At 37.3% G+C, this 9,635-nt stretch overlaps 1 long non-coding RNA gene across 1 annotated transcript in view; it reads right to left on the bottom strand.

Annotated features, from left to right (window-relative positions):
* Positions 1-624: 624 nt before the first annotated feature.
* LOC124380079 overlaps positions 625-9,635 on the bottom strand; it is a 14,663-nt gene continuing 5,652 nt past the window's right edge. Inside the window, exon 3 of the long non-coding RNA XR_006924596.1 lies at positions 625-1,481. This is a non-coding gene — a long non-coding RNA (uncharacterized LOC124380079). The remainder of the gene's footprint in view (positions 1,482-9,635) is intronic.

Raw genomic sequence — 9,635 nt, 5'->3', positions numbered from 1 at the left:
AAGGAGAGAGAAAAAGATGGAATTACTGTTTGTAGCTGTGAGTCATGGTCTTAGTTTTTATATAAGGTCCCATAATTCCATAACATTAAATGCAATAAAAAAGAGATAGAAAATATTTGCCAATTTGTTATCGAATGAAAAAATTGTTAGTATTGGTCAATTTCTGTGTTTAAAGAGGAATAAAATGCTTCAGTACATGTTTCTTTAGAACAAAGAAATGGGTACAGTAACTTTACATTATTCGTTTGTCTTTTCATATTTCAATATGCACAATCATATAATTAAATTCTTACCTATCCAACTTTTTTCACTGAAGCATTACATAAAACCCCCCCCCAAAAAACATGCATTTTACCACTTTGTTTTAGGGTTTGTACTATCCATGCATTAGTAGTCAGGTTTTCTTTACCGTTCCTGTGATATTTTACATTTTGATGATTGTATTCAAGTACTACAAATAGCCCTCATTTATATGTCACATATACATTAGAGCACAGTGAAATTTGTTCTTCGCATATCCCAGCTTGCTTGGAAACTGGGGTCAGAGCGCAGGGTCGGCCATGAAACGTTGTCCAGGCAGCAACGACAACAACAACAGCAAAAACAAGATTATGATCCTCGATATGCTTGTTTTTTTATATATTTCGATACTTTTTTTATTTCTATCTATAGATGACCCTAAAACATTGCTGTAATATTTCTCTCACAGCATAAGCATCTTGACATTGTAAATTTTATAAAAAAAAAAAAATTAATTAATAAATAAATAAACAAATAAAGTTGTCAGAAAAGTATGAATTCAAGTCATAAATCACTAAGCATCATTTAATTTTCTAGATGACATGGTTATAAATTTGTGAGTGTAAGTCCATGTTGAGTTGTGCATTATTAGAGCCAATGTTTTTGAAAGATTGTCAGATCGTTATTTTTGCAACACTAACATATAATAGATAACTGAATGTCCGGACAATGTTTTATACGTGTGTATTAATAAGGGCAATAGCATGGACAAAAACTAATGACATGTAAGTAAAACACATGAGGCATGCACTTTCCAACTCAGAGTTGTCCAGAGATAACCATTCTCAAGCAGTTGAATCCCATACTCCTAGATAGACAGATGGACAGACAGTTGGTGGGCCATAGTTAGCTTGGGATGTGCATTACGCTGAGTGAATCCCGCAGTTAGACAGACAGACAGACAGCTAGGGCTTAGATGAGCTGTATGTGTTTCTCCAGGAGGTGTGCGTGTCTCTCCGGGAGGCCTGAGAACCGCACTGTGCTGGCTGTCAGCTCATCAGGTGCTCGGGTCCGGTTGGCTGATGGGCTCAGGCGCTCGGCCCTGCGCTGATGACACCTTCCTGATCCGCTGTGACAAGCCCAGGCCGACAGGCGTCAGAAACACTCGGCCCCTCTCAGCGTTCACAGCTCCTAACATACTCGCAGGCATGTATGCACCTGGATCCACAAGAAATAGTGCTCTTATATGCACACACACACACACACACACACACACAGGGTAAAATATTATTAAGAAGGTAAAACTACATAATTCTTATATTTTTGTTTGAATTTATACCAATGGACTTATCCTTATTATATATATATATATATATATATATATATATATATATATATATATATATATATATATATAAAAATTTGTTAAAAATTATGTTGAGATCTTAATTGTTTTTATTTTTGGATGTTGATACACAACCTGAAAACACTTTCAATTATGTAAAGTTATATTTATAAAGTTCACAAAAAAAATTATTAAATTGTTTTTATTTAGTATTTTGCTTAGTACTAAGTATTTTATATACAAATTGAGTAATAAAGAATGCTGTAAATAATAATAAATGTTATAATTTATTATATTCATTTATTTGCTTGTTTTTTGCTACTTTAATCTTTAATGTATATATATGTATACATTATGTATATGATTTATGATGCTTGATTGATTGTTATTATTAATTAAACATATCCATCTTCTCAACAATACACCACCCCCCCGTAAATATTCTTTCTTTCCTCATAACATTACTTTGGTAAACAGCAAGTTAAAACCTCACTATTACTTTCTGCAACACTAAGCATTAGTTAAGCCACGCATGGCATACCAGCGCGTGTACACTCTTCCCTCCATTTACACCGAGCAGCAATACGCTCATGGCTTGATAGATCCATTGACAGTAATGTCACGATTGTTATTTTAGCATGGCTGAGTGATATGAGCAGTGGAAGAGCGTTGTCACTGAAGAATGCCCAGAATGCAACCTTCTCTGCCAGCTGCATGAAGGACACACACACACACACACACACACACACACACACACACACACACATGGTGTGTGTATTTGGGTGGGGAACTTTGGCTGGGTATTTCCCAGCTGTCTTTTTTAGCCATCATTCAAACACAGTGTTTGTGTGTGTGTATATATATATATATATATATATATATATATATATATATATATATATATATATATATATATATATACATATGTGTGTGTGTGTGTGTGTGTGTGTGTGTGTGTGTGTGTGCGGGCATGCGTGTGTGTGTCTATGTGTGTTTGTGTTCATCTTTGTCATCCAAGTGCTGCCAGTATGTGTCCTGCTTGCTGAACCACACACAAACTTACCCATCTTGGAGGCTACCAGATGCTGAGTGCTTGAGGCCCTCTCTATCCCCCCTTTCATTCTCTCTTCCCTCTTTCTCTCTGTCTCTCTCTCTCTCTGTGTTGCAATGCTCCTCCTTTACTCACATCCAGCCTCCAGGAGATGAGTTGGATTCGTTTTGGGAGGTGTCCAAGAAGCCGAATGAGAGAAGAGAAGAGAAGAGAAGAGAAGAGAAGAGAAGAGAAGAGAAGAGAAGAGAAGAGAAGAGAAGAGCAAAAATGAGAAGCAAGTATGATAGCCAATGAGAAACAGAATGGGGTAATAGAGAAAGAGAGATGAACAGAGGCACCCCAATGTCGTGAAGTAGAATGGGCTTGCGCAGATATGGAGAGATTAGCCAGCGGCTTGCTATAACACTGGCCTGTTTTTATGACCACTAAAGCCTCTGGCAGCAGCTAAAGCCACTCTCATGGGCTCCGAAAGCCCCGGCGTCTCCTGCGGCTCACAAAGCCGGAATAGAGACAATGAAGAAAACGGGTTAGTTACACTCGACACGAATCTGCTTTCCCTGAAGTCCCATCGATGCTGTCGTAAGCACAAGCGGATCCAACAAGACGGAGCAGAGCACCACAAATGCTGACAAGTAACACAATTTCAGTGGAACGTCAGTTGCATCGAATGCAGGAGGTGCTCTATTTCATTACACGTCTGAAGCGTTTAAGGGCATGTTGACAGGGTGGGCAGTAATGCTCACTTCAGGCCTCCGTGTTGAAAAGCCGACTGCCGGATTTGGTCCTCGATTTGTTTCTCAGGTTCTCACAAATCGTTTTAGTCTTCACTGCCATCTTAGCTTTAAAGTTATTAGAGTGGTGGAGGTCTCATGGTGTTGCACTTTCTCTGGCCTGCTGTGAGGAATTTGTCAAATTACGCTGGGTGATTAGATTGTTTGGGTGTCACACACAGTAGTAACGGAGCTGTAGAACCGTGTTAGAGTCTAGCGCACGACGAGATTCAGTTGCCACACGTATTATAGAAACCGACTCGGAGATTCGTTTTGAACTTTACACAGAACCAGAACTCGGCCAGTACCAGACCCAGTACTACAGCTGTTCTGGTTTTTGCATCTCACCAAACACAACTTCAGAAAAGAAGCAAAAATGCAAATACCAACATGAAAACAGCAAATTCGAAAACACGACACAACATTAACGCACAAGTAAAAAGCAAGAAATCATGGAAAATCACAACAACTTCTTTTTTGACATTTGTTTTTCTGCTACTCTGTAATATGTACTTTGTGGTTTAGCTGTTTTAGTTTACTGTATGGCTTTTTTTATTGTATTCTAATGTTGTGTTTTGTTTTATTTGTTGCATTTTGGTTTTGTTGTGTCTTTGGTTTACTTTTGTGTTTTGTGTTTTGGATTTTTGGTGTTTTTAGTTTTGTCGTGTTGCATTTGTTGTGTTTTGGTTTTGCTGTGTCTTAGGTTTGCTATTGTGTGTTTGGTTTTGTTGTGTTTTGGATTTGTTGTGTTTTGGTTTTGTTGTGTATTGGATTTTATTTTGTGTTTGTGATGTGTTTTGGATTTGGTGTTGTGGTTGTGATTTATTGTTTTTGGATTTGTTGTTTTCTGGTTTTGTTGTGTTTTGATTTGCTGTTTTAATTCTACTTTTATTGTTGTGTTTTGTTCTGCTGTTGTTTTGGCTTGGTTATGTTTATAGTTTTGCTGTTGGTTTTATCTTTAATGTTGTGTCTGTGATTTGCTGTGTTGCAATTTTTATGTTTTTCGATTTGCTGTTGTGTTTTTGGTCTTGTGTTTGATGTTGTGTTTTGATTGATTGTGTTTTAAGTTTTGATGTTATGTCTTTGATCTGCTGTTGTGTTTTTATGAGCAGTAGCTGAGTGGTAAAATGTCCAAACAAGCGATAATCTTCATATTTTTCCCGACTGTACATTATAGCAGCACTTACTGTATAATCTCCTGCTATTAGTGTGTTTAAGTTTTATAAAGCATCTGTGTGCGAGAGTGTGTATGTGTATATGTGAGTGTACTCATCATGTTATGTCATTTTATTATAGTAAATTTGGTATTTCATAACATTTTATCTTTTGAAAGTCATATTAAGTCATCATGTTGTGTGAGAGTACATGTCGGAGGGCTGGAGGCTAGACGACAGAATTATTAATAGATATTTTAATTATTCCCTAGTTAGCCTCAGGCATCAAGGCCTTCAGTAGAACATGCTTACACTACAGAACATTCTGACAGAACAGCAACCATGATGGATCAATTGAAGATTCATCAAATCTCTGCTCACAAACACAGGGGTAAGCATGCATGTAAATATGCGCTCGTACACACACACGCACACACACACACACACACACACACACACACACACACACACACACACACACACACACACCTGTCTTTCTCTCACTTTGCACTGCCTTTTATTTTCGCCATCCATCTACAGATGCACGAGCACACCTCAGCGACTGCGCTTGCCCGAATGCACGCTGTGGACGTCCCACTCCTACAGCAGCTCTATAAATACATCCATTTATTAATATAACAAATTACACTAACCTCATTTGATTCATCTTTAATTTGAACTTTAACACCATGTTGTTAACACTATTAGTCTACTCAGCGTTTTTCTTTTTTCCTTTCCTTTATTTTCCTTTTTTATTACTTTATAACGGATCAGTTAAGTGCCTCGGTTTTAAAAGATGCATTCCGTATTCAATTTTGCCGGCCTGCGACGGACTAATTCACCATCACGAGAACGCCACGCGCTTGCTTTAGTCCCCCCCCCCCCTCTCTTTTTTCTCGTTTAATCTCCTCTTCTTTTATTTCCTTTATTTCACACTAGAGATGCTCAGTCACTCTCCTCAGCATCTTCCCTCTTGCTCTCTCCATCACTCCTACCTGCTTAATTCCCCTTTAACGGGCTGCGCCAAAGTCGTTAGCTGATTAAAACGCTTAATTGGGCCCTGCAGAGTAAGGTGGAGGGATCAAGACTGAAGTTATGGGAAACAAGAAGTTTAATGACGCCATTTTCTGCAGGCTTTTGTTCTCTCATTACCACGTGATGGTAGGACATTTCCACGTAATGTCACATACTATTAGCTACTGTTACATTAGCTATTATTATATGCATGCCACTTTAGCTACTATCAGTTATTATGACATAAATATACACATACATAATACATAAGTGTTTTATAGAATACAGTGTATGAGGTATTAAACATGATGGAGTATGCTGACCTAGAAAAGTGATCAATGATGGGTCGGCCTAATAAGCCAGGCATGAACCTGAAATTGAGTACTATGAAGGAGTTTTATTCCTCTTATACCCCTCTATCTATATGACATTTGCTAATATTTTATTTTCTGCAAGAGATATTGTATTTTTATCCATTCAGAGTTACATTTCATGTTGTATAAGGGGAAAAAAAAATCTCTCATTTTTCAGCTGAATGACATCATTAAGATTGGATCTAAGCACAAAAGTTTATTCTGTACAGTATGAACAAAAACACGCCACTGTACACTGAAAATATGCAAAAACAGGAGTTCCTACCATTAAAGAAAAATTAACATCGAGATATTTTCACAATCAGCATTGAGATATTTCAAATTATTAAATACAAATACACTGGAATTTGTGGGTCAGTTGGTTTAGATCGCTTTTAAATGAACGTATTAGTATTACTTTACAACCGTTCCATAATATAAATATATAATATATACTTTATGAGCCATAATATAAATAAATGAACCCATTTTGAGCAGTTTTGAGAATTCAAATATGCTTATAGCAATTGAAAAAAAGCTAAAAAAATAAAAATAATATTAATAATAATAATAATAATAATAATAATAATAATAATAATTATATATATTCCTACACAGGCTGTAACTCTGATCTGCACCTTGACTCTCTGTGTGTGAAACATGGTCAAGCACTGTTCTGTGTACAGACCACTGGTGAGAGGTGAAAGCTATGGGATGAATGACAATGGGAAAGCGATTTACCCCAGAGGCACTAAATGGGTGCAAGTCTGGGTCAAGAGGCAAAAGGGTGAAGTCTTCATTCATGCAGAAGTCAAAGGAACAGCCTGGCAACCAAACAAAACGATGTGCCAGAGCTCCTCCTTATGGTTTTACACACATGGGGGACACAGCTTCCATGGGACACCAGTTCGGAGGAGGTGAAGTCAATACAAATCTACTGTTTATATCAAAAGGTGTGGATATAACATTGAAAAAAAGGGATTTATTGTTTAAATAATGCTGCGGGGTTGGTGTTTGTTTAGTTGGCAGATGAAAACAGCATCTTTATGTTGGAGTGAAAGATACAGACAGAGAAAGAAGAGACATTGAAGAGGCTGTTTGGGGGCAAATCTTTCATTACGGTAGAGAGGAACGCATTTGTGGATTTGGGCATTGGACGAGTTTGCTATTACCACAGAAAAAAAAAACACATTGTGATCAATGGAGAGGAGAAGAGTGAACTCTGTCAGCTGCAGGGAGATCTTTCACACAGACATGCACACACACACACACATGCTCACACACTGTCAGATTATTGAGAACACAAACACGTCCTACACACACCCACTGACACACACAGATGGAGCAGAAACAGAGTATGACATTTAAAGGGAAAAAGCTGACATTGAGTCCATCACTGTCACTGTGCCTGCCATAAAGCAGTGGCAAATATTAAAACATTTTTCATCTGCGCTGCATTATTGGCACCAGAAATTGTTTTCCTCTCTGTCTGATATTCGCCTGAACTGCGCCGGCGCTCCCTCGAGACCACAAGCTGTTACCAAGGCCTTCCAACATATTGGCAGTTGATGGTAGTATGCATGTACACTTGCCACTCATGCTTCTTTAACCCCCCCACACACACTCACACACACACACCAACACACCAACACACACACACTTCTTTATGCAAACAAAAATCATAGTGTTTACACGACTTACAGACACGCTGACTGCACAGAAACAGCGATACAACTCCCAAACGGAAAATTCCTCCCGATTCTCCTCCAGATGTGGATACACATCTTTGATAGTACAGTTTTTTTTTTTTTTGCATCGTCCGTCCTGCCGATTAATATACATTAAATTTAAATCGTTTTTTTCATTGTCTATATATATTTTTTTCTTCTGACTGTGACAGGGCTCTTCAGCTTATCATCTCCCTCACATCCCTGTTTGTTGTCCCATTAACACACACATACACAAATGAGATTCCTCCATGCTGGATAGATATAATGGAAAGAGCAGGAGATGGCGATCGCATACTCGAGTGCAGAGCCGAATAAAAGCAGGTTCTAAACTGATAATCGTCTCACTTTCATTAGCTTTTCATTAATCACTAATAGGAAAGAAAATGTAGCCGAACATCATTGTGTGTGTTGGTTTTGGACTTCAAAAAAGGGCTTTCAAGGCAGGTACAGGTAGACATATATCATTTCAATGCAATTTGATAATTTCAATGCTTGTTTGATTATACAACACATGTAAAGTAGTGAAAAAAAATGATGTGGAAACCTAATACAACAGTTGTCTACTTGCAAACATTATGAGGATAATATGGGCTTGAAAATGTCTTTATAGAAGGTCAATAGATTCTTATGTGCTTTTTGAACATCCCATTCAACATCCCCATTTACTGTTATAATAACCTCCCCTCTTCTGGGAAGATGTTCCAATAGGTTTAATAGAGATATAGAGATTTTATGGAGATTTGTGCTCATTCATCCTTAAGGGGTGTTAGTAAAGTCAGGTACTGATGTAAGTGAGGTGAGGACGCCTGAGGGGCAGACTTTTATAAATCAGACTTTAACCAATGCAAAGCATATTTTAATGGAGCTGGCTTTGTGCACAGGGATGGAGCAGGTTTGTTTCTCCTAATTTAGACAATTGGATACAATTGTGTGCCAAGTACGTGCTTACAGTTTGATGAAGAACCACATAAGTCAGGTGCCCCAATAATTTTGTCCATATAGGGTATATATTTGTCAAAAAAATGTGCAAATGATACACACACTATTTTCTTCATGAACTACACTTACTGAAGTGCAAAGCATAAGTTAAATTATTATTATTATTAGCATTATTACACAAATAAGAAGCAGCATACAGTAGCAAAAAGCTCGAGATCCCACAGATGCCAAGTGCATACAAGAAGAAACTGAGGAGAATGCCTACCTTGATCTAAGAGTTTAAGACTCTTACTCTAAGAGTATATTTTAAAAGTTAGTCATATAAATAATAAGGAATCCAGGTCATGTAATGCCTTCTAGACAAAAAGCAGAATTTTTAATGCTATACGCTGTTTAACATTAAGCCAGTGCAGCTGTTGAAGAACAGATATGTGATCCATCTTGGGAAAATCAACGATTTACAAGGAACACAAGAATTTTCTGAAAACGATAAACATTTCTGTTAGTTTTTACACTGAATAGTGTTTTAAAACAACCCTTTATCATGCAGTGGTGCTTTTTTCTTTTAACAATTCACTCTGATAAACACTGAATATAAAGATCTTTGGTTTTTATTAAGTATTAAATTACACGGTGTAGATCTTGCATTGTTTGCGCAGCTAAATGTAAACCGTATATTTTTTCGAAGGCAAAAATGCTTGTTACAATTAAAAGAAAAAGAATTGTTCCCAGAATATCCTCAATCATCTGGCAAAGATTAATTATGACATATAATTACTTTAATCACCTGTAATGCCTTTTCTTGCTTTAATGTGTGCAGTGGTTGTGTAGTTCGGTGCTTACGGGAACACTTCGGTGCTTTTTAACCGACCACGAATGAGAATTTGAACATATTCCACTTGTATTGAGAAAAGCACTTAGCATGAGACAGAATGAATGAATGGCTTACTCAGGCTGTTGATGAGGTTTCTCCAACTTTTGAACACTAAAGTAGAACAATAAAAAGTAATTACGCATAGTTGCGCTAACATTATTTTTA

Source organism: Silurus meridionalis, chromosome 26 (assembly GCF_014805685.1).
Source record: "Silurus meridionalis isolate SWU-2019-XX chromosome 26, ASM1480568v1, whole genome shotgun sequence".
In the NCBI taxonomy this organism is placed as follows: Eukaryota; Metazoa; Chordata; class Actinopteri; order Siluriformes; family Siluridae; genus Silurus; species Silurus meridionalis.
Note: the sequence above shows the minus strand (reverse complement) of the source record. Positions and strands in the feature narration are given on the sequence as shown.